Source organism: Apium graveolens, chromosome 6 (assembly GCF_009905375.1).
Source record: "Apium graveolens cultivar Ventura chromosome 6, ASM990537v1, whole genome shotgun sequence".
Taxonomy (NCBI): Eukaryota; Viridiplantae; Streptophyta; class Magnoliopsida; order Apiales; family Apiaceae; genus Apium; species Apium graveolens.
The window spans coordinates 2300933-2328253 of NC_133652.1; the positions used below are offsets into that span (position 1 = coordinate 2300933).

Consider the following 27321-nt stretch of genomic DNA (forward strand, 5'->3'; position numbering starts at 1 on the left):
TATACAACCTTTGGGGCCTAGGGATAAAAAGCCTCCACTCTCTAATTACAGAATTTCTAGCCAACTAATCTATAATCAAGAAACATGACATACACTATTCAACATAAAAATGTTGGACAATCACTTCAAATTTGAGATGCGACCAGCTTCTCTATATATACAAGTCCCAATTAGATTAATCTTTGATAAATAAATATAAAAAAATCACAAAACATACGGAAAATATTTGTTAAATTGCAAATTTTTTGCTTAGATACAACTACGGGGAATTTTTGCTATAATACAACTAACCGGGGAAAGAACCATACTTCAAGATTTTCTTTCCAACTGAATGGCCATTAGATGCACTATTTTAATTTATTCAATGAAACTAATGAATACAATTAGAATACAAATAAATCTTAATTTAATAAGTAAACAACATTATCAACATCACATATCAAAGAGCTTTCCGGATTTCTACTAATTGAACGCAACCACGTGACCATGTGATGCGCACATAGCAAACTATTGTTTCACCTTTTACTAAAAATAATGTGTGCTTGTCACTTACAGTGGGATATTAATATCCTATCTTCAAGGGGGTTCTGTATGGATCTCCGAGCAATTCAAGCTACAAGACTAATGCAATCCACCAACTAAAAGGTCCACAAAAGAAACTAGATTTGCAATTGAACCGAGTGCATTTATTTTCTTACACAGAGAAATTAATTTTTTTTCCTCTGTAACTTTAAAAAACAGAATGCAGATAGGACTTGTACTGGTTTATTTTTCCATACTTGCTTTTAGATGTTATACAAGTTAACTTCCAGTAGGTAAATTTTTGGAATGCACAATATTTTGGGCAGTTGAACCCCGAAAATGAGGTATTTTAATCATTTCTCTAATCCTACAAAATACATTAGGAAAAATACATTGGGAAAAAGGAAAGAGATCAAGAAAGGAGATGAGCAATTCCAATAGTATCGTTGTGTATTTTTTTAAAATAATATAAATTAATAGAATTCTAGTTATTTAAGATATTATTCCCTCTGTCCCATTAAATTCTATACATTACTTCTTGACACGCTTTTCAATGCTACTTTAAAGCATAGCTCCAAAATATTTTTTTAAATTTTTTTTTCTAAATAAAAGTTTTATATTTAAACTTTTATTCAAAAAAAATATAATTTAAAAAAACATTATGAAACTGTACTTTATAGAAGCCTCAAAATACGTGCAAATAGTGAACGTATAGAACCTACCGGGACGGAGGTAGTATAAGGTAGCATAACTCCAACAACGATCCTAATTTTAGTTCCTTGCTATTATTATAATACTAAATTTTATTCATATTTTTTAAAGAAGAGAGAACAATAGGAGTGAGAAAAAAGTGTGAAATAAGAGGGAAATGAATATTCAATTAATCTATACTATATTTACTATAATATAATAACCGGAATGGGGTATATTTTTGGTTCAACGGTTATCCCCCTATTTTAATTATTAAAAATACAATTAAATAATAATACTATTATATACATGTTAAACTACTAAATTACTAGATATAGTCTCTTTATTACTCTAAACTACGACCTAAACTTATCCTGCTAAACTACGATCACAGTTTCTACCTATTTTTTTTAATTATATTTAAGTTATTAAAAATAAAAAATAAATAATTATATACATGGTAAACTGCTAAATTACTAAACTATTAGATATAGTCTCATTAGCCCGTTAAAGTACGACCAAAACTTATTCTACTAAACTACAACCACAGTTTCTGCCTAATTCTTTTATTATAAATCTATAATTATTATATTTTTACATAAATATATTAAAGTTATTATATGACCGAATAAATAAAATTTTAAAATTATTTAAATATTAATAAACCCGTGCATCGCACGGAATTTAAGCTAGTAAAAGTAAGATAGGGAATCCCTTATCTTTAGGTAAGCACAGGAGGATCTTAACTATTCTTTCGTCTTTTACTAAAGTATACCATACTCCTATTTTTGGAGTGGGGTTTATGTATGGAACACCTAACAATTCAAGCCGTAAGATTTATGCAATCAAACGATAAAAAGGGTATACCTAAATTTTAACTTTGAAGTGTTTTAACAAACTCGTTCTACAATTGACGTGCTTCTCCTTTTTTGTCAATTGATAAGAAAGTTCATGTGTCTTGATTCGTTTAGTTAATGTTTTCTGAAAGTTTACCTTGCACTAAGTCCATCAAGTTATATTCCGTGACTTCTATAAATTAATTTGGAGTTCATATCGCAAAAGCTAAAGATATTTAGCATAAAATAATGCAATAAGGAAATTTGCTGTGTTCTTCCCCTGTCCCCTGGTTTACTTGGTGGAGTAAAGTCTTTTACCTATTGAAGACCAGCTTTGAATTTTAGACCACTCCATTTTACATATTTTACATATTTTGACGGTCTCCTCGTTTGGCTTCTAGCTTTAAAACGTCAATAAAGGTTATGTGGACTCTAAACTATTTCTTCTTATATCTAAAGAGCACCAAAAGACAATATATTGCGAAGTGCAAGTGAGCACTTGATCTACTCCGATCAGCATATAACCCACATCAAAAATATTTCGGAGACATCGTCTAGCACCCCTATAAAAACTAGCACTGAGAAAGCTTTTAAATTCACGCTGCCATGTGATGTGCGCAAAGTGAACTAATCTTTCGCCTTTTACTAAAGAATACCGTGTGCTCGTCACTTATAGTGGCATAGGCCTATTTTTGGAGGGGTCTTCCTTTTGGTTGGCTCCCTATAATTTAAGTTCATTAATATAAAATTTTCCTAATGAGTAGTGGATTTTAGATTTTCCTTGTAGCCTGTACAATTAAATAACTTCAAATTTAAAATAATTAATAATTAAAATTTTAAGATCTAAATATAATGCATAAAATACTAGAATCCACCAAATTTCACATAGTTATGGTAACATTCAGAAAAAATGTAGACTTAATAAAAAAATATTTTTAGTTCTCGAGCACATGTAACTTTTTTAGTTTGAATACATTTATTTTTCATAATTACTATTACACTTTAAGGGACGTGTAATGTATAGCATAAGTATACCAAAATTGGCATTCCAAAGGTGTTGCAAAATGAAAAGGCCATGCATTAGAACTTCGCAAATTCAATTGGCAAATTCATAAGTTTAATTCCTACTAAATGCACGTTAAGTGCTCCTCGCTTATAATAGTATACCTAATTTTGAAGGGTGTCACATTATCGTAACCTGATTTTGCCACTACAAGTTCAAAAATATTTAAAATTAATTTTAAACATTTACTTAAAATCTACTTCGGTGTTCAACTCGATCTTTCTACCTCTAGTTTTGCAAAAAATATTGGTTGTTGAAATTTGAGTCATTTCCTTATTTTGTATAATCAATATGTAAAACATTGTAAACTCTCGGATTTGAAGGAGAAAACAACTTATTATTTTAAGAACAAGATTAAAATTAAAAAAATGAAATGACCAAAGCTTGGGAAATGTTAAAACAGTCTAGAACTTTCTTTTAGTAGTCATACACTCGAACACAATACCACATCGCTTGGTTTCTCAATAAAATTAGGAGGAAGCTGTTTAAAATACAAACAAGGACCATTATTAGGGTATCTTTGTGCTTGGGGCAATGACGCAGCTAGTGAGGTACTAACCGAGGCGTGTCAATTGCTGGTTGAAAACTATTTCCAAACCCCCTCCTTGGCCTTGGCTTTGCCTTGTGCCATCGAGAATTTTTGGAAGGGTTCCCTCTAAACCAGGTAAAGCCCTACAATTTTAAGTTTAATATTTTTCTTGGCATGAGTCACCCAAACCAACCTCACCAAGTATCCTGACATTTTACATCACGCTAAATACTAGTAACAGTTTAAAGCAGCAATCAAAATTTTTTCTTATATTGAATTGAAAAAGCATACATCATTATGAACTCAAGAACTGATCTTCGTACCTTGTTTACGGAAACATGACACTGACCCTCCTGATTACCATCTCAACTTGCCACCTCTAAATTCCAGAAGCTAGAATTTTTTTAAAGAATGAGGTCAATGCCCAGGCATCAAACACAAACAACTGTCCAATTCCACTAACACTTATAAATTTGTAGCAATTAACAGGATTATGTGAACAAAAGCCCCAATTACCTCATTTTCTGGCCATTGAGTTTTTGATGCCAAATAAATTTTTTGTATTTCTTTGTATAGATCAGGCTCGGGATTGCACACTTTCCTGCAAGTCAAAGGCAAGCAGCTATGAATCATGCATGTACAGTGTTTGTTGTCCAAGAGCATCAACTTGTTGGAGATGGTAGTATGGTACACATACTGGATACCATCAGAACCGACCAATCTATATTCGGTGTCGGGGATTTTTTGAAGGAATCCCTTTAATACAGGGATGAATCCCTATAACTCCGGTCTAAAATTTTTCATTGTACATTAAAATCTGGTCGAACAAACAAGGACTTGAATCAGTGAATCGCATTTAGAAGAATAGTTTGACCATAAAACCAAACTCATGAAAGCTTAGATGTCTCCGCCAGCACCTATAATTTATCAAGTTTTCTGCTCTAGACTAAATTTCTACATGATATATTAGTCCAGAATGTATCAAATCTGAATGGGAAATTGTAAAAAAGAAGGGAATACCTGATGTCTTAGTACAAGCTGAAGCGGATGAAAGACAAGTCTTCATGCTAGGGCTGTCTATTTAGATTATACATGATGTAACCTGCCATGAAGGTTTTTTAAAAGCAATTTAATAAAAAATTTAGCAGCGTGACATTATAACAATGTTCATCTAGGTAATCAACAAAGTCAGAACACCAGATTGTGGAATAAAATTTTAGTTTGAGTATGCAATTAATAGTTGGTGAATCTGTATTTTGGACTGAAAACAAATCAATTAGCCAGCAGATTGTAACGTTTTAGTTCAATAGGCAGACTCTATGTTTTGCAACAAAGTTATTTTCTCCCTAATCGAAGTCTACATAGAATTTCAGATTTAAGTGTTAGGCATACCTTTCTCGGCCTTTTGGCTAATATCAAGTGTAGTATCTGTTCTTATCAGTTTAATATCTGATATGTGGGCCATTGGTCACATGATGTTAAATTAATTTTTTATGGGGCTCATCACAATAGCTTGCTATTGGGGTCTTCACGAGTCGCCCAAGTGTTGCACTGGCTCACCCCACCCAAAACATAGTTTAAGTATATTCATGACGCTTAGCTTTATATATTCATCTTTTCGAAAGTACCTTTTAGCAAGAGTGTAACAATTATACCAGTTTGATCAAGGTTCTTCTCAACCAACTGACAGAGCAAAGTTGCATGATACCAAAAATTTAATGATTATGGGATACCTTATTTTCAGCTTGGAGTGACCATAGAGTGACTAACTTCAGGCAGAACAATAGAGTGACCATTTGATGCAGAAATTGGACTTCTGTCTGCTTGTCAACACTCCTGAGGAAAAAATGATCTTGATAACTATATCGCTCCTGAATCAATTGTAGTAGCCTAATAAATGCTTTCTTTACATCAAGAACCCGTCATGGATCCATATGAATGGTACAATTTAATGAAGGAAATGTATTAAATGATGAGCACAACATAAAGAAATGTTTCACCACAACAGCAAACGAGAAAAAGAATATAAGCAGGCAACCTGTTACTCGTTTACACAACCATCTTTTCACATTGGAAGAGTCTCCGTTATTCATTCGTGAAGTTGTGGCTCTGAAAATTCAGTTTTGACCCCGTAGTTGGGAGGATGGCAGATGACACAACTTGTTTCAAATCTCAACCTTTCAATCAGCTTTTACTAAATTAAACTAAACTAATAATGTAAAGGCAGGTTCTCAAGATTTCGATATTGGAGACAATAGTACATATTGTTGCATTCAAACATGTTACGCTTTATGCTGACTATGCAAAAAGTCTAAAGTTCTCTTCATAGTAAATAACATTTTGTGGTTGAGACAAAATAGATATTGTGGTCTAAAGTTCCCTATGACAATACCATGGTGTGTGCTCACCACATGTTAAACCATTACAATCCACTTAAAATAGATTTCCAAAATGCAGGTTACTCACAACTTGGATAAATTATAGTTAAAAAAATATATAAAATTTGACGACGACTAATAATTATGACCAAGTGGAATATACAGCCTTTGGTGCCTAGGGGATAAACAGCCTCCATTCTCTAATTACAGATTTTCTAGCCAACTAATCTATAATCAAGGAACATGACATACACTATTCAACATAAACACAAGTCTTACGGTTGAAAGTCACCACTTCATCAAGCACAAACTAAAAAGTAAAATAATATACGAAATACTATTTCGTGGGGATTAAGTACTTTGCATGCTATAAGCAAATGTTGGACATTCACTTCTAATTTGGGATGCAACCAGCTTTTCTTAATATACAATCATGTCCCAATTAGAATATCTTCTGTTAAATAAATAGGCCTGATCAAATAAAAATATCCAGGGGTCCAATTCAGATAGATAGGCTACGATCTAACCACTAACTAGCTTAGAATTTAAAGAACAATCCGCTAAATTTTAAGCCACAACAATCTCAAAGGAAAGCAACGCCCGCTCATCTTTGTTATCCATAACACCTGATCATTAGATTAAAAGCATTGCATGTTGGCATACACTTGCTCTCTTAAAAGCCTTACATATCTTGTCCCTTCGGGGACATCCGATAAAATTGGAACGATACAGAGAAGATTAGCATGGCCCCTGCGCAAGGATGACACGCACAAATCGAGAAATGGTCCAAATTTATTTTTTGCCAAAACAAAAATACAGGAAATGGTTGGAGTTTGTATATATTTTTTAAAACTATTACATATAAATAGAAAAAATTAACAATCACAATACATACATGAAATATTTGTTAAATTGTAAAAAAATAGCTAAGATACAACTGGGAAAAAACATAATTTGAGATTTTTTTACTGATTGAATGGCGCCATTAGATGCACTAATTTTAATTTCTTTAATAAAAACTAATAAAAATATTGTTAAATTGTAAAAAAAATAGGTAAGATACAACTAACTGGGAAAAAACATAATTTGAGATTTTCTTACTGATTGAATGGCGCCATTAGATGCACTAATTTTAATTTCTTTAATAAAAACTAATAAATACAATTAGAATACAAATCAATCTTAATTTAATACCTTTTTCTAGTTACATTAGGAGTCTAATACAGGTTAGTTACATTAGGAGTCTAATACAGTTTAGAGATTATATGTATAATTAAAGTAACAACTAATTTCAACTAGTCCTAAGCAATGGCCTACTCTTCTCAGTTTAGTTATTGTTTCAATATATTCACATAGTTGTTAAGTCTACATGAATGGCTAAAGGTTCATTTCTCCATAACATTTAAAAAAAAATCATACTCCTATATAAAACCATGTTCTTTATGTACCAAAAAAGTAAACAATCTATCTTATAACCTAATTAATCACCATTTAAATAGTGAAATATGAAACATAGAACTAAAAACATACTCTAAACAGCTGAAATATGTGAGAAAACATATCGGATAATAGAGTTTACTAACCGGAAAGTGACGACACAATGTTGCATATGATGGACACTAACTCCTCATTTCATCTTCTTGCACAAGGAAAAAGTACCGGCAGATTAGAGGCACTTAAGGCTCTGTCAGGATCCTTTTCTACAATGACAGTATACGCATTAGATTGAATTACGGCTTGTCACAAGCTAACAGATTACACAAAGAAAGGTAGCAGCGAATAAGTTCTCAAGCGAGCAATCAGTACATCCTGCACATAATTTACCTTGCTACAAAAAACTCTAGAATCACCAATCCACATATCTCACGTCTATCTTTATATTAATATTGCTAAACAAATTAACAACTATTTAGCCCACAAGCCCCTCCTAGAATTACCAAGTTCCGTATGCTTATTCAATTTTTTGGGACTTTGAAATAAATTCCACATTACAAGAACAAGGTAAACAACATTGTCAAAGACTCAAAATCACATATCAAAGAGCTGTCCGGATTTCTACTAATTGAACTGATCAACGTGACCGTGCGATGAGCACAGAGCAAACTATTCTTTCACCTTTAATTTTAGGCTTTTTACTAAAGAATAAAGTGTGCTTGTCACTTACAGTGGAATATCAATATCCTATCTTCGGATGGGGTTTCTGTATGGATCTCCTAGCAATTCAAGCTACAAAATTTATGCAATCCAACTACTAAAAGGGATTACCAAACTCTGAAGTGTATTAACAAACTGGTTCATCTGTGTAGTAATTATTTCAACATATTCAAATAGTTACTAAGTCTAGAATTCTGTCTAAAATTTATGCAATCCACCCACTTAAGGGATAACTAAATCCCAACTCACGTGTCTGAATATACTAGTTCAACAGTGAGAAAATAACTATCAAGGCAAGGGGCATAATTGCATAATAACATATTATCATTGCATACTTCATCATCATGCCCTCTGATTTGAAGGGACGTACGAAACAACCCCGAATGTCTGAACCAGCCAACAATGAGATAAATCTGTAGCAATCAACATGATCATGTAAACAAGAAAACATAAATTTGTAGCAATTAACAGTATATTGTAAACAAGAAAAAGCAACATAAATTAGTTGACTTGTACAAATATAAGAATTTTCATACTTCGTATACTTGTGAAATGGATACCTCTTTCGCATCGACACATGGAACGACTTAATGAAGAGGTGATCTTTCCTAAATGCCGGAACCAACACGATCCCTGTTTCCGTTTTAAACCTGCCTAAGACTCAATGATGGAGAATAAATAGTATTCAAAGAAGTGTCATTTTACACCAATGCAACTTTTGCAATTTAGCTAACTTTGTGCCCTTGCCAGATTCATTTCCACTTATGTTTTTCACCGTGAATAGTGTTCTTTAACTTTTCTACACGTAATAAATTGCTTCCTTGCTGCTGAATTGAATCAGATATACAATATAAATCATTTTTATTCAAATTATATTATGTAAAGCAGAGTTTTGCTTAACAGATTATAGGCTGTAATATGACAGGTACTTGCACAAGGAAGAAGTACCGGCAGATTAGAGGCACTTAAGGCTCTGTCGGGATCCTTTTCTACAATGACAGTATATGCATTAGATTGAATTACGGCTTGTCACAAAGAAAGCTAACAGCGAATAAGTTCTCAAGCGAGCAATCAGTACATCCTGCACATATATTTACCTTGCTACAAAAAACTCTAGAATCACCGATCCAAAATATTTGCATGGAAAAGAAAAACATAATCTAAACACATAATCTAAACAACTTAACTATGTTAACATGTATAACAAAACTAATAGCGTGTTTGTGTTGGTGCAGTGGCTTCCCCGAGGGAGGTCAAGAGTTCGAATCTCGGGATGCGCGAGTGTCGTAACTATAAAAAAAATAAAAGAAAACTGATAGGAGAAAAAATGTAACTAACCGGGAAGTCACGCTGGAAGTTTCATCGATCGAATAGACCGACACTCGCTCCTCTTTCATCTTCTCATTTGGTTTTTTTTTTTGGAGTTTTGAGCCATCCCAAAAAACCCTCAAGTCAATAATAGAGCAAGTACTGTTATAATATTTTTGTACAAACAAACACGGCCTTATGTGTGACAGGGTGAGAGGGGGGACTGGGAAGTAGGTGTACGTGTACACACTCGGCATTAGGCTGTAAATGGAGCGAAAATTCGATCTGATCCGATCCAAGATAATTTTAGCAGATATGAATCGACCTATTAAAAATCTGATCCAGGATCCGATCCGATAAGAAATATCCCATTATAAATGGAGCGGATATGGATTTAGGCCGATCTGATCCGTTAGTAACCCGATCCGGTTATATATATATATATATATATATAAAAAATACTTTTTAGTAATTCTAATTTTAAATGTATTATCCTCGAGTCAAGTTTCATTATCTATATTTCGTTCGGTTCGGTCTCAAGCGTACAGTCCATTTCTATAAACTCATTTCTATAACCCTAGTTCTTTTACATTTTAGAGCTGCATAACCCTAAGTCTCGATTCATATAACACTTCCATTTCGCAACATCAATTTTTTCATAGTTAGCATTAAAATATTGTACAACTCGGTATGTTTTATTTCAAAAAGCGAAATTTAGTTTATAATTTATTTTTGAATTTCATTGTATTTTACTTGTATTTTAATATTTTTTGGAATTGTAAATTTTAAATAAATTTTGTAATAAGTTAAGTTAAAAAATAAATATACATAAATGGAGCGGATATCCGATCCAAAATTCATGATCCGAACGGATACGGATATGGATCGGCCTATAAAAAATCCGGAGCCGGTCTGAATCCGAATCCGAACAAATAAATGGATATGGATTTAGGCCGAGCAGATCCAAACCCGATCCATTGACAGGCCTACTCGGCATCAAACATGCTTTTAATATGCTCGTGTTTCATTTTCAATGCATATTCCTCGTTCCTCGGATATATATGGATCGGGTTGGACGGGCCGAGAGAATTTAGCAACTTGACCTAATTAATTCGAGTTTTCAGAATTTTAATTCAAATCAAATCGTTGAAATTTGTAATCTAAACCAATTTATAATACTTCATTTTGGATCGGATTGGATCAATTTGATTTGTTTAGTAAATATTCAAAACTAATATTAATAATTATAGAATAAAGTAGTAAGTATCAAAGTCTAAAATAATTGAAAATAGTTCAACAGAATATTGCAATCATTCATGTCAGATATGGCTTAAATATCCAAAATAGAGTGATAATATTAAACATTAAACTCAATAAAAGAAAACGGTAGTATATTATTTAAACATTGAGGACTGATGTTATAAGTTACAAATAAATGAGTTTATCTATTAGGCCAGAACATATTCACAATTATAAAATCAACAGATTAACGTATAAGTCTATTTTTAATCGAATTGGATTGTATCGGTTTAAAAATATCGAAACTCATATCCAATCTAATTAAATCAGGTTGACATTCTTTCAACCCAAATATGTATCGGGTTGGAAAAAATCGGTTTGATCGGGTTGTATACACCCCTACACATTTTCTACTCGAAAAATTAAAAATAAAAGCCCAATTAAAACTTTTATGACCACATTCTCCGTAGGGCCCCCTAATCTCTTCCTTCTCCGAGCTCAGGTTATGGAAGAAGGAGCCGAAGTTTCTTTCTCTGGTATTTGTTTCTAAGAGAAATTCTAGAGACCGGACATGGTCCAAGCCCGGTGAAGAAATGAAGCCAATGGGGATGCTACTTGATACAACTAATTGATACCCCTCCTTCCTAAAAAAAGAAAATTTCGATAATCCCTCCCCCGTCATTAGATAAGAAAATTTTGATACTGCCATTATATGTGTTCATTTAAAAAAAATTCTCAAATACAAATTAATTTAACAGTAATTTTTCAAAATTATTCTTATATTTATCATTCTCTTAAAAATTTAACTTTATTCTCATGTTTTAATGCATTAGATAAGAGTATTTGGACTTATTTACGGGAAAATAGAATTATAATAAAAAAAATCAAATAACAATAAAAATAACCAAATATGCATATTTGCGAATTGTGCATGGGTAAATGCATATATGTGCATTTTAAATATACACAACCAAATAACACAAACAAACAATGGCCTGTATATTTTATTAAAAATGTTAGAAATATCAAAGTGATATTTTTAAGTATTTGTCATAAATTATTCGTTATAATAAAATTTAATGAAAGGGATAAGCAATTGTCACCCTAGTAAAAATTGTTTTATTTAATATTTTTCTGACAAAAGTCTTATTTAATATTCATTCAGAAAAGATTGGATGCATTTGTTTTCCTAGTTGATTTATATAATTAATAACATGTAAGGTTCCGGAGTAGAGTGGTTAGTTAGCACACATAGAGACTAATATAATAGCACACATGGAGACTAATATAATGGTAAAAGAGGACATCAGGGAATTGACTATAATTAATTAAGATAAAATTTAGATTAATATTGTGAAAAAATCCGTGTGTCCGATACGGGGATACATATATGCGAAAATTCGACACGGGGACTCAGCATGCTACCCAAATGTCCATGTTTCTTAGCCTAAAAACAATATCTTGCAACTTTACTTGCATTCAACTATCATTTCATGGCTCTTATTCTATAACTTTAGAAATTGTGATATATATTGCAACTAACAGTCTACTGTTATTTAGAAATTACGCATAAGAAATTTTTCAAGAGGAATTTCAGAGGCCATAAGACGATCCATACACTTCGAGCCATCTTTAGTTTTGAGTAGGCATACTTTTTTGAGACAGGGATGTATGCCTTACTCCTCAAAAGTTGGAAAGGTTTCTGCTTCAAAATATTCATCTGTAGCAGCTTTCAAATCAGATGTGTCATGGTACTTTCCGATTACGAAATTTTTGTTTGCCAAAAAACTGTCTTGATCTCTCTTTTTATGAGGTGCCTTCCTATATTTAACATATCTTCTCCAGACACAATGACATTTTCATTATGTCCTCCATGCACCATAACACTTCCATTCTGTCCTCCAGACACCAATACCCTCATGTGTTATCCTCCACATACCACAACATCAGCAATCTCCTCTCCGACCTTTAAGATAATATCTCCTTCGTCTACCAAAATATCCACACACTTCCCAAGACCTTACTAGTCAGATACTTCTTTGCAATTAGGCCGATTAAAGTCACATAATCCCCGATGTCGTCATTAAAAGAGAATATACAGTGTCTGAGGAATCTTTTAATTCAGAAAGTCAAAAAGCTATGTAAATGGATATATATGCATTTAAATATACATAACCATATAACACAAACAATGACCTATGTATTTTATTAAAAATGCTAGAGATACCCAAGTAGTGTTTTAAGTATTTGTCAAAAATTGGTGATGATTTGTTATAATAAAATTTAATGAAAGGGATAAACAGCTTTCGCCATAGTAAAGATTTTATTATTTAATATTTTTCAGACAAAAGTCTTATTTAATATTCATTCAAAAATATTGGATGCATTTGTTTTCCTATTTGATTTATATAATTAATAACATGCAAGTTTTCGTAGTGGAGTGGTTAGCCATAATATAGAAGAAGCACATCGAGACTAATACAATGGTAAAAGAGGACATGAGAGAATTGTTACTAATATATTTACATATCCTCTCAGTTTTATGTTATACAATATTATGTTTTCTAACTTGTAAGATGTAGGTTACATAGCCAGAATGACCTTAAAACAATATCTTGCAACTCTACTTGAAACTCTAAATTATCATTTGATGGCTCTTATTCTGGAACTTATGTACTAGCTAGAAATGTTGATGTATATTTCAACTGATGGTCTACTACTATTTAGAAATTGCGCATGAGAATTTTTTCAAGAGGAATTTCAGAGGCCATGGGATAATCCATACATTCCGATCCATCTTTAGTTTTGAGCATACATACTTCTTTGAGACGGGGATGTATGCTTTGCCTCCTAAAAAGTTGGAAAGGTTTTTGCATCAAAATATTCATCTATAGCAGCTCTCAAATCACATGCATCATGATACTTTCCGATTACGAAATCTTTGCTTGCCAAAAAATTGCTTAGATCTCCCTTTTCTCTGAACACACCTCTTAAGGTGCCCTCCGTTATTTAACACCTCTTCTCGATGCACAATAACACTTTCATTATGTCCCCTGGGCACCATAACACTTCTATTATGTCCACCATGCACCAATACCCTGCCATGCTCTCCTTCACCTACCGTAACATCTCCAATCTCCTCTTCGGCCCTTTAGATAATTTCTCCTTCACCTACCAAAGTATCCCCTACAATACCCAAAACCTTATTAGTCATACACTTCTTTGTAATTATACCGGTTAAAGTCACATATCCTTAATGCAGTCATTAAAAGAGAATCTACAGTGTCCGAGAAACCTTTTAATCCAGAAAGTCAAGAAGTTAGGTAAATGTATATATACATATATATATATACATTTAAAATATACATAACCAAATAACACAAATAATGAACTATATAGTTTATTAAAAATGCTAGAGTATTAAAAATGTTAAGGATGCCAACGTAATATTTTAAGTATTTTTCAAAAATCAATATTGAAGTAATATTTAATGAAAGGGATAAGTAGCTTTCACCCTAGTAAAGATTGTCTTATTTAATATTTTTATGACATAATTCTTATTTAATATTCATTGAGAATACATTTGTGTATTTGTTTTCCTATTTGGTTTATATAATTAATAGCATGCAAGGTTCCGGGGTGTAGTGGTTAGTCAAAACATAGAGACCAACATAATGGTAGAAGAGGACATGAGAGAATTGGTACTAATATATTTACATATCCTCCCAGTTTTCTGTTATACAATATTATGTTTTATCACTTGTAAGACATGGGAGATATACCCAGAATGACCTAAAACAATGTCTTGCAACTGTACTTGCATTCAACTATCATTTGATGACTCTTATTCGCGAACTCATATACTAGCTAGAAACTGTGATCTATATTGCAACTGACAGTCTACTACTATTTAGAAATTACGTATGAGAAATTTTTCAGAAGGAATTTCAGAGGCCATAGAATGATCAATAGAGTCCGAGCCATCTAGTTTTGAGTAGGTATACTTCTTTGAGATAGGGATGTATGCTTTACTCCTTAAAAGTTGGAAATGTTTCTGTTTTAAAATATTCATCTATGGTAGCTTTCAAATCACATGCATCATGGTACTTTCCGGTTACGATATCTCTGATTGCCAAAAAACTGCCTAGATCTCCCTTTCTCTGAACACACCTCTCAAGGTGCCCTCCCATATTTAACACCTCTTTTCCAGGAACAATAACACTTTCATTATGTCCTCTAGGCACCATAACACTTCCATCATATCCTCCATGCATCAATACCCTCCCGTGCTCTCCTCCGCCTACCATAACATCTCTAATCTCCTTTCCAGCCCTTAAGACATTATCTCTTTCACCTACCAAAGTATACCCACACTTCCCAAGACCTTATTAGTCAGATACTTATTTGAAATTAGGCCGGTTAAAGTCAAATAATCCTCGATGCAGTCATCAAAAGAGAATCTACGGTGTTCGAGGAACCTTTTAATGTAGAAAGTCAAGAAGCTAAGTAAAAGCATATATGTGCATTTCAAATATACAAAACCAAATAACACAAACAACGACCAATACATTTTATTAGAAATGTTAGAGTACTAAAAATGTTGAAGATACCAAAATAGTAATTTAAGTATTTGTCAAAAATCAGTGTTGATTCGTTATAATAAAATTTAGTGAACGGGATAAGCAGCTTTCACCATATTAAAGATTGTCTTATTTAATATTTTTTCTGATAGAAGTATTATTTAATATTCATTCATAAAATATTGAATGCATTTGTTTTCCTATTTGGTTTATATAATCAATAACATGAAGATTCTGGAGTGGAGTGGTTAGTCAACATATAGAAGAATCACATTTATTGTGCAAAACGTGCCTTAACAAAACAAGACCAGGTCACTTCGACAATCCTAAGATTCAATTGAATTGTAATTTTATGTAATCTGTTATGGTATTTCTTGAGTCTGTAAAAATGTTTGAATAAACTAGACTAGAGTATTTTTGTAGTAAACAACCAACAAGTTAGGAATAAATCTTCGGAAGAAGATCAAGCCTGATTATGCCTCATAATGAAGATAAACTGTTTGGTGAAAAATAAAGTTGTAGATTGAAAAATATTTTAAGTCAAATGTCAAGAAGTCACAGATCAAGAAACGTGAAGAAATATATCGGGAAGTCAATTTGGATTGTAGAGAAGTCTCTTTACTTGTAGAGAAATCTATTTACTTGTAGAGAAGTCAATTTGACCTGTAGAGAAATGGAGATGTCGACAAGTCAATTTGGCATGTAGAGAAGTGGAGATATCGACAAGTCAAAACACATGTAGAGAAGTGGAGACATCGACAAGTCAAAATACATGTAGAGAAGTGGAGATACCGACAAGTCCAAACACGTGTAGAGAAGTAGAGATGCCGACAAATCATCTACACATGTAGAGAAGTGGAGATGCCGACAAATCATCTACACATGTAGGAATTCTACATCTCGATACAAATATCTCTATACACTTTGAAGATCTCGATAACAACTTCAATTACAGAATGAATCTATCCTGAAGATTCAAGATTATCAGTCAACAAACATGGAAAGTCTACAAATACAGCTTGAAGAGTGCAAGATCAAGGGTCAAGATGAACTGGACAAAGGAGGGTCACATGCCTAGAAATTTGTATGCAAATTTGCAGCACTTAAAATAAAATTAGACAAAAATACTTTAGAAAATATGTTAGTCTTTTTAGTGCAATTTCTGTAAACTGTGCATGTTGATCTATAAAACATGTCATGGGTCCTTAGTACCAATGCAACAAAACAGTCTAGGATTTCTTGTATTCTCTGAAGAAGTAGACGAGTTTTAAAACATTCAAGAAATCGGATTTGTAACACAACATATTTGATTTTTAATATAAAGATCAAGTAAATTTTGATAACTATTTTCCGTGTCTTTTACAATTAATTGATAATTACTGCAAATTTCTATTTGGTCTGTTGAGTTCCATAGCCTAAACACAAATTTGATTTTCTTGAAAGTAATTTCTAAAATTTTAAAAAAATCAAGAAATACACATTCACCCCCCTATATGTGCATTTCATACCTAACACACAGATAGACCAATGTAATGGCGGGAGGGGACATGAGAGAATTGGTATTAATATATTTACATATCCTCTCAGTTTTCTGTTATACAATATTTTTTTCTAACTTAAAAAAAAATATTACATTGATTATTGAATAATAAATAATATAATTTTATGATATTATATTTGTGAATAATGAGAGAGCGAAATGTTTAACGAGAGAACAATTTTTTAAACTTTCTGACTTATTATATTTATTTATTATTCATAATTTCAGAATGACAAAAATCAGATAAGAAATGCAAAAAAAAAAATTGTGAAGCGCGGCTTAGTAAACTACTCCCTCCGTCCCAATAGATTGTTAATATTTGAAATAGAGAGTCCGACATACATATTAATGCTCTTATCTAATATAATTCTATAACTTATTTTGATTTTTTTTTAAAATAAAAATTAAACATTTAATATTTTTCTAGAAGAAAAAGGTTTTACAATAATTTATGTAATAATAGTAGATTAGAGCCTTAAAATTTGTGTCGAAGATCCTAATCTTTTTTCAAACAAAAAATAAATTAAAAGTGAGTTTTTGACGGAACTTGAATATAAATACCAAAAATGAAAAATCAAGGAAGTAGATCCATATTTGGGCAACATAATATATTTAACAAATCGAACAATACAAGTTCTACAAATATATAGGCTAGCCATCAAATAGAAGCTAATATTAGAATAAAATTATAAATCAATGATCACTTATTAATTGATATAGTTATAATTAGTGATTGTAAAATAGAGAGAATTGCAAAATGCACCCCTTAGTTTTGAACAAAATTCAAAGTTGTATACCTGTTTTGAACAATTGCAGATTGCATCCAATTTCTTTCAAACCCGTTACAAATTGCACCCCTTTTGTAATTTTTGATCAAATATGATCGTTAACGTTAAGTGTTTGAATGGTAAAGTTGGTATATTAGTATTTGAATGGTAATTACAGCTTGCAACCCCTAACTTTCAGTTCGTATGCAAAATGCACCACTTTGTCAGTTACAACTAAAATAACTAAAATAACGAGGATAAAATATGAATTTTAATATAAATTTTAAATAAATTTTGTAGTCATAATTCGAAAAAGCTAAAAATATTTATAATAATGAATTCTTCCCCTACACTAAAAAAAATAATAATTTCACATTATTTAAAAATAATCGATGCAATTGATTTAATATTAAAATTTAATATACATGTAATTTAAATTAATTTTAGTGAATTATAAATTTTTGGAATTAACACCATGTAATAAAAACTAAATTTGAAACTATGACTCAAAAATTGAAAAATATAAAATATATGTAAAATTCATTTTTAACACAATTTAGAACATATAAATATTTGTTAACTAATTTTTCAAACTGAAATTCATATTTTTCCCCTGCCCAATAAAGGAAACTAGGCAAAAAAGGTGCTTTTTGTACCGAGTTTCAAAGGGAAGGATGCAAATTGCAATTTCTGAAAATAGGTGTATAATATTGATTTTGGATCAAAACTGAGGGATACAAAATACAATTCTCTAAAAGATATAAGTATTATGCCCCTAGACTAATAAGTATTCCCATGCTTCTATGGATCACGTGTCACGCCAAAATACAAATATATATTGTTAAGCTGATTACAAGGTGCATTTGCGTGTGTGTTTGTGTGAGTGAGTATCTCGATAAATTGAAGTGTCTTTAGCCATAAAAGATTGTATGAACATCTCATATTACGGAGTCAAAATCAATATGTGAAATTGATATCCTCTAATATGTTCTTTATATGTTGTAGGTTAAGGCTGAGCATTTGGCAGCTAAGGTTATTGCTATTTATTTTACGCCCATTCTTCTTGATATACATACTTGGCGTTACTATATATGTACCCCTGCTGGAGAATCTGTACAATGATTTATATCCTCACAATGATTTTTTGACAAAAATGACTACCTTATAAATGAGTATACGTTCTAAGAAAGATATTAAACATTCAACGGAAGTTTCTGAACATGATAAAAAGAATTATAAGAGATTGAAATAACTATATGCCAAGTAACAACAGCCCTGCAACAGATTGACAAGTACATTGTATCTTTAAATCCCCTTGTCACCATACCAATATAAGGAATGGCTCCTCTAACAATAAAAGTTGACCAGATTTTTAACTCGGCCCCAACATGGTTCATGTATGAGAGTTCTAACATGACTTATCGTGTACATATTGGATAATTCAAGAACTGCTATTAATTAATGACCGTTTAACAAATGTATATTGCTCATTTATCAGTCATTTGAAGAATAATTGCTTCATTTCTTCACTACATTTAGCACTCATTAAAGGTTTCATCATCCCAAAACTAAATGAGGCATAATACAACTGTCAGAATTACCTCAGGACTGAGGCCACAGGTTCCCGTCTCTGCGATAAATGGATTTTTCTTTACTGGGATGGGCACATTACGTTTCTAAGCATATTCTACAGCATCTCCTCTGCCTCGTATGTCCCATTCCTTCCAAGGAGCCACAACGCTAAGTCAGGATTTAGAGCAAAGAAAATGAGCTCAAACCGCACCTAAATACGACAAATATAGAATAGTTTATTGGAGAATCATAAATGGACTGCATTACAACATTTAAAATCACTAGAACATTTAACCAAGATGGTCAAAACAGCAAGCACAATTCGAAGCATGCCTGATCATTTTGCCATGTGCATTCAACCTCTCGGGGAGACATCAACCATAGCCTGTCGGCACAAAAACAAAGAAGCTGAATACGTTACTAAACTACAGTGTAATGCATTTCATCTTTTTATAAAATAGATGTTATAGGTTTCCTGGCCCCAATTTCTTTATAATAGCCGATTAAATGAGCTATTGACTATTGTTGCGCGGTACTTGAGAAGTCGCCAACATCACATATAAAAGAGCTGACCGGATTCCTTCTAATTAAGCACATCCATGTGATGAGCACATAGCAAACTATTCTTTTGACTTTTACTAAACTACTTCTTTTTATATTTAAATAGCACCAAAAGACAATATACTGCGAAGTGCAAGTGTTCGTATGGTAACCCACGTCAAAAATATTTTGAAACATTGTCTAGCACACCTCTAAATAAAGCAAACTATTCTTTTGCCTTTTACTAAAGAATACCGTGTGCTCCTCACTTATAGTGGCATACGCCTATTTTTGGAGGGCCTTTCTTTTCGTTGGCTCCCTACAATTTAAGATCAAAATTATAAAAATTGCATTAGATAATGAGTGGTTCATTATAAATTTGCCCCAGGCTTGTAGAAATTGTAAGAAAGAATTGAAGGTGTTTGTAGACAGTAAAATATCAAATGGGTCACCCTTGTTAATATTAATTATTTTTTTAAATATTTTACGAGTAATACACATTTTTTTAGAATTTTACCGAGTATATACATATTTTTGTGACATATTCATAACTAGAGGAGAAGCGGATCTCACCAGGATTATTGTAAAGACCTTAATAGCTTTTGTGTTCTTAGTAGTGATCACAACATTCCCACATCGATAACATACTAAATCAAACACTACCACATGGATATAAGTATGGACATACTTCCAACCTTGTAACATACTTACCTGGATGGGGTCAATGGGCGATCAGGAAGGCTCATGGCCTAGATTAGTGACCTCCATTGCACTTAGGAGGGGTGCTTGTCTAAGATCTACCCAAGTGGTGGAGTCTACATCATAATTTGTGTTAGGGTTGGCTTGCGTTCGCGCAGCCCCCGCCAATATAGTTTTAAAGATTGTGTTGTGTTAAATGTTATCCTTGTTGTCATGTATTTATCATGCCTGACTGGAATGCATGAAATAACCGAATACAAGGTTTTGTCAAAAAAAAGTGGACTGCCTGAAGATTGTTGCTGTCACAATTTGTCCCCATTGTCTCCCTCTAATCACATGTGAAGACACACAACTCTCAACTTCAATACTTTTTTAGCCGTCTTCCTCTAGGAGGGACGGATGAAACATGTTTTAAATCAGACCAAAGTAACGTCAATTATGGAGGTGAGCAAAACCAGGTCTGCACATTCAAGTGGTGACGAAAATTTCTAAGTAGAAAAGATTCTTTATCTAAACATCTCACCCTTTAAAGAGAGGAGTTTATGTGGTTCAATATTCGGCACTCTGCAGTCTTAACTTTTTACCCTTGAAAAGGAGATTAAAAAAACGTAATATGCAAACATCTCACAATTCATGCGGACAGACTGAAATATCCTATGCATTTGGAACTCATCCATTAACATTGAGTATGAACTAACTTTGCATCACATGTTTAGGATATCTTAGCCCTTTTGTGAAATTTGTGAAGATCTACCTCATTTTTCATTCCATCGCTTCTAAAATTACTGTATTAACGAATGTATTCCAAGTTATTTCAAAGGCAGGAAACTCAACTCATAGCATATTGGGCAAGACAAAGAAGACCCACATCGTTTCAAGAAAAGAATAAATGCTTCATTATATTAAAGGAGATTCAGCACCTGCAACATCTGGGCCTTGTAGCGGTGGCCTGTAACTCATGTGAGAGATTTAAGATGGTTGAAGATTTGGCATGGTTCAGAAGGTCGGTCTCTGCTAAGTAATTCACAAGCATGCCCATTCCAAGTATGGAGAGGCCTGGGGCTCATGGTCACTGAAGTGGAAGGCACTGCGCTAGGCAGGTTCCACTGAGCAGCGATAACTTCCCATTTCCTGTCGGTGGAAGTATAACATGCATGTTCTTGGCAAGTCCATTATCTTTAAAATGCTGGTGCTGTTGTCATTTTTTCATGTGTTGTCATTTTTTCAGCCTGATGTGCATCATCATTTGTTATGTTTCTTTCCCTGCCTTTTCACTGGATTTAGCAACGTACTCAACTTAAGCTCACAGTTGATGTGGTCTAAAAAGGTTGGAGCTTATGTTGGTTGTCTCTCATGAATGCACCAGAAAGTCCATTATCTTTAAAATGCTGGTGCTGTTGTCATTTTTTCATGTGTTGTCATTTTTTCAGCCTGATGTGCATCATCATTTGTTATGTTTCTTTCCCTGCCTTTTCACTGGATTTAGCAACGTACTCAACTTAAGCTCACAGTTGATGTGGTCTAAAAAGGTTGGAGCTTATGTTGGTTGTCTCTCATGAATGCACCAGAAAGGGAATTAAACAGGCACTTCAAAATTGTGCCATCTGTTTTGGCGATATCAAACTATTGACGGGAAATGAACCACACACTTCTATGTTGTGTGATCTCAGTTTCTCAACTTTAAATCCTGAACTCGGTGTTGTGTATTTATTAGCAATACATTAGTCCCACCAGAAAGGGAATTAAACAGGCACTTCAAAATTGTGCCATCTGTTTTGGCGATCTCAAACTATTGACGGGAAATGAACCACACACTTCTATGTTGTGTGATCTCAGTTTCTCAACTTTAAATCCTGAACTCGGTGTTGTGTATTTATTAGCAATACATTAGTCCCTCCAAACTGATAATAATCTAAATTTCCTCCTCATAACCCCCAAAATATTAACTTCTCATCATATTCTACAAGTAAACTGGACATAAAAAAAAGTTTAAGATAAGGCTTCTAACATGAATACAATATCTAAGAAACTAGCTAATTTTTAGTCTTCCCAATAAGGAAAACGAAAGAGCAAGAAACAAGAAATAGGCCACAAGAAATGAGAATCATAAAAAAGGTGGCATAATATTTGCATAATACCAACATTTATTTTTTATGGGATACCTGAGAATGTTTCAGCTTCAGCTTGCAGTGAATGTCCTGCAACATTAGTGCAGACTAACTTCATGCAGTACGATAGAGCGACCATTTGATTCTAGAAATTGCACTTCTGTCCTTGGTTTACTACTGCTTTTCAACACTATAAAGGAAAAAAATGATGCCGTCACTTTTGATAATTTTATCGCTCCTGAATCAATTGCAGTAACCTAATAAATGCTCCTTTTACGTCAACCAGTCACTGATCTATATGAATGGTACGATGTCATGAATGAATTGTACTAAAAGACGAGCACAACAAAACGAAAAGTTTAAGCACAACATCAAACAAGAAAAATTATAAGCAGGAAACTAACCAGTGACTAGCTTAGAATTTAAAGAACAGTCTACTAAAACTTTAAGCCATAACAATCCCATAGGAACGCAATGCTCGCGCAGCTTTGTTATCCATAACACCTAATGCATCAAGCATTGCATGAGCACAATTATAGATTCGAAGCCTTCATGTTGGCATACACTTGATTTCTTTTTAAAAATCTCCCACATTGGCCAAGAATAGTGTTGACTTATTCTTTATATAATAACAGTTTAATAACACACATTTTTCCTTCGGGGGCATCTGATAAAATTGGAACGATACAGAGAAGATTAGCATGGCCCCTGCGCAAGGATGACACGCACAAATCGAGAAATGGTCCAAATTTTTTTGCCAATCAAATCTAGGAAATGGACCATAGTTTTGTTTGAAACAAGCTCCCCACAAAATCTTTCTGTTCAAAATCTAGCCATGAAATCAGGGCTGGAGGAAACCTCTAGGAGTCCAAGATCCTTGAATATATTTTAAAAAAATATTACATAAAAATAGAAAAAAATTACAATCACAAATTCACAATATGTACGAAATATATTGGTTAACTGTAAAATATTAGCTAAGATACAACCAACCAGAAAAAAAAACGTACTTCAAGATTTCCTTACTGATTGAATGACCATTAGAGTCCACTATTTTTAATTTATTCAATAAAACTGATGAATACAAATAAAATACAATCACTCTTAATATAATACCTATTACTACTTTACAAGTTATAACTTATATTAATAGTAACAACTAATTTTAACTACTTCTGACCAATGGCCTATACTTATAAAGTTACTTCGCACCTGCATGCACTCACACATCCTCCTAGCTTCTATAGAGTAATTATGTATGCACTCGCCCATTCTTAACCGCACAATATGCCAGTTCCTAGTTTAGTCCTTTATTTTTGACATATCGACTAAATGGTGCAGAATTAGAATTTTAATTCTCAAATTCAAGATATTAAATGGACCATATCTATAAGTGAAATCTAGAAACATGCACTAAGCCTTTTATATCATGCCCTTTTGAACCTAGCCATGAAGTCACCTTCTTTTAAATGTACGACTGACAATTAAGAGATCAAAAGGTTTCTAGTTGCACAAATTGAGGTTTCCATCCTGGATTCTTAAGCCCGCTCGGATATGATATGCTTGTGAATTTAAGTTTCGAGATAAATCAAAAGCTATAATCCCTATCTAATTAAGCTGTCATTGGATCCAATGAGATAAATCTGTAGCAATCAACATGATCACGTACACAAAAAAAGATAAGTTTGTAGCAATTAACAGAATATCGTAAACAAGAAAAAGTAACAAAAATTAACTGACTTGTACAATTATAAATTACATTTGCATGCTTCATGTGCATGTGAAATGAATACCTCTTTCGCATAGACACATTGAACGACTTAATGGAGGAGGTGATCTTTCCTGATGGAGATAAATAGTATCTTAAGAAGTGTCACTGTACACAAGAAAACTTTTTCAATTTAGCTAACTTTGCGCCCTTACCAGATTCATGCCCGCTTATGTTTTTCACCGTAAATAGCGTTCTTTAAACTTTTGTACACGTAACAAATTGCTTCCTTGCTGCTGCATTGAATCAAATATACATTATTAATCATTTTTATTCAAATCAATTATGTAAAGCAGAGTTTTGCTTAACAGGTTATAGGCTGCAATATCAACAGGTACTTGCACAAGGAAAAAGTACTGGCAGATTAGAGGCACTTAAGGCTCTGTTACGATCCTTTTCTACAGTGACAGTATACACATTAGGTTGAACTACAGCTTGTCACAAGCTAACAGATTACACAAAGAAAGCTAACAGCGAATAATTCTCAAGCGTACAATCAGTACATCCTGCACATAATTTCACCTTGCTACAAAAAACTCTAGAATCACCAATCCACATATTACACGTCTATATTCATACTGCTGAACAAATTAACAAATATTCAGCCCACCTGGTTGAGAATTTTATACAGAATTATACAAGCCCCTCTTAGAATTACCAAGTTCCATATGGTTATTTATTTTCTTGGGACTTCAAAGAAATTCCACATTGCACGAATAAGGTAAACATTATCAACATCACATATCAAAGAGCTGTCCGGATTTCTACTACTTGAACGCAACCACGTGACCTGTGATGAGCACAAAGCAAATTATTCACCTTTTACTAAAAAATAACGCGTGCTTATCACTTAGAGCGGAATATTAATATCCTATCTTCAAGGGGGTTTCTGTATGGATCTCCGAGCAATTCAAGCTACAAGACTAATGCAATCCACCGACTAAAAGGGTTTACCAAACTCTGAAGTGTTTTAACAAACTCGTCCATCTGTGTCGTAATTATTTCAATATATTCACATAGTTGTTAAGTCTACAATTCAAGGTCTAAAATTTATGCAATACACCCACTTAAGGGATAACTAAATCCTAACTCACGTGTCTGAATATACTGGTTCAACAGTGAGAACATAACTATTAAGGCAAGGGACATGATTGCATAATAACATATTATCATTACATACTTCATCATTATAACCTCTGATTTGAAGGGACGTACGAAACAACCCCGAATGTCTGAACCAGCCAAATGTTGATTCCCGTCTCAACTCCAAAAGTTAAATGGCTGATGGAGCATTTCCTTATGAGAAGTGATGCCTACATATTAAGAATGAAATTTGAGCAAGAGGTCAATTAATGTATAGAATCAGCTTTTAATTTTGTTCGAATAAAACATAAACAAAACATATAAAAGAAAATATAAAAAAATGGAACGGAATTACATCAAATGATTTCCACCTTGAATTTTGGACTAAAAAGGTCCACAAAAGAAAGTAGATTTGCAATTGAACCGAGTGCATTTATTTTCTTACACGGAGATGTAATTTTTTTGTCCTCTGTAACTTTAAAAAACAGAATGCAGATAGTACTTGTACTGATTTATTTTTCCATACCTGCTTTAGATGTTATACAAGTTAACTTCTCGTAGGTAAATTTTTGGAATGCACAATATTTATCCATCCTTCCTTTCTATTTACTTGCCTCAAGCATAACTCTAGAAACGATGAAGACCGGAAGAATATATTGTTGACAATTGCAGTGACAGCCACTTGGTCAAAAACTTTGAGTAGAAAGATGAATTCCTTGATATTAGTAGAAATCCCCGAGTCATTCAAAACAGCACATGAGATCAAAAGAATATCTTAATGCAGTCATACCAGTAGAGCTGACAATTTGGTATACAACACGATAAAACGACACGAGAACGACACGATATAAATGGATATGTGTTCAGCTTTTTGGTACACGAACACGAAAGTACACAACACGAAAGAACACGAAATCTAAACGGGTACGGATATGTGTTTACCCTTAGTCCTTAGATACACGACACGACACGAAAGTACACGAAATAATAAATTTTTTAATAATTTTTTTAATATTTGTATATTCATTTATATAAATATACATATTACTATAATATTATATGCATATATACATAAAATTCATGTATATTTATAAAGATATATCCAAAAATATACAATTATATGTAAATATATATATTTGTAATATATATATAAATATTTATATGTAAAATTATATCAAACTATATAATATTTTATATATTTATTAAATTATTTATTTATTTATTTTTATACACGAAACGATGAGTTACAGATATGTGTTTACCCTTAAGTACACGAATGCTAAACGGGTCGGATAAGACCCGTTTATTTAAAAAAACATGTATAAGACCATGTTCTTATGTACCAGAAAGCATATATCTTAGAATCTAATCACCGTTTTGATAACATATATTGAGAGAGTTATTTTTCAAACAATTGAAAATGAAGAAATCATGAAACGATTTCAGAGTAATTTAACATTGTTCTAATATATGGTTATTTTTTTCGCGACCCCCCTTATGTTCATACCTAGATCCGCCACTGACCATGAGTATTTTTCTCGTTGACTTTACAAAAAAACCCTTATTTTAAGTCACTCCATGGCTCCTAATCCTTCGCCATTTATTGCTAAAGGTTCATATACTCCAAAACATTAAAATAATTAATAAATTTTAAGAGGTTGGATGATTGTTTGATAACATGTTTTGAGAGAGTTGTGCGCATCCACCACCCGGAGTCGAACTCGTGACTCCCGCGAGAGATACAAGAGCTTAATCACTGCAATAACACTTTGTTTGCACTAACACGTATTTTAAGCCGTCACTCTATGGCTCCTAATCCTTCAACATAATTGCTAAAGGTTCATATACTCCAAAACATAAATATGATTAATAATTTTAAAAACAAAAACAAAAACAGGACCATAAAAAATATTAGCACAAAAAAGGAAACAAAATCTAAACAACT

The 27321-nt window shown here is 32.7% G+C and overlaps 5 non-coding genes and 2 pseudogenes across 5 annotated transcripts; all 7 read left to right on the forward strand.

Annotated features, from left to right (window-relative positions):
- Positions 1–2650: 2650 nt before the first annotated feature.
- On the forward strand, positions 2651–2767 carry LOC141669325 (U5 spliceosomal RNA). The gene has a single exon (XR_012553612.1). It is a non-coding gene; the product is annotated as a U5 spliceosomal RNA (small nuclear RNA).
- Positions 2768–3627: 860 nt separating this feature from the next.
- Positions 3628–3773, forward strand: LOC141669048 (U4 spliceosomal RNA). The gene has a single exon (XR_012553347.1). It is a non-coding gene; the product is annotated as a U4 spliceosomal RNA (small nuclear RNA).
- Positions 3774–5028: 1255 nt separating this feature from the next.
- LOC141669948 (U2 spliceosomal RNA) lies at positions 5029–5205 on the forward strand (annotated as a pseudogene).
- A 1506-nt stretch (positions 5206–6711) lies between these two features.
- LOC141669634 (U6 spliceosomal RNA) lies at positions 6712–6814 on the forward strand. The gene has a single exon (XR_012553902.1). It is a non-coding gene; the product is annotated as a U6 spliceosomal RNA (small nuclear RNA).
- A 13096-nt stretch (positions 6815–19910) lies between these two features.
- On the forward strand, positions 19911–20035 carry LOC141669461 (U5 spliceosomal RNA; annotated as a pseudogene).
- A 386-nt stretch (positions 20036–20421) lies between these two features.
- Positions 20422–20579, forward strand: LOC141669286 (U1 spliceosomal RNA). The gene has a single exon (XR_012553573.1). It is a non-coding gene; the product is annotated as a U1 spliceosomal RNA (small nuclear RNA).
- Positions 20580–23176: 2597 nt separating this feature from the next.
- Positions 23177–23279, forward strand: LOC141669689 (U6 spliceosomal RNA). Its single transcript, XR_012553957.1, has one exon. It is a non-coding gene; the product is annotated as a U6 spliceosomal RNA (small nuclear RNA).
- The last annotated feature ends 4042 nt before the right edge of the window (positions 23280–27321 follow it).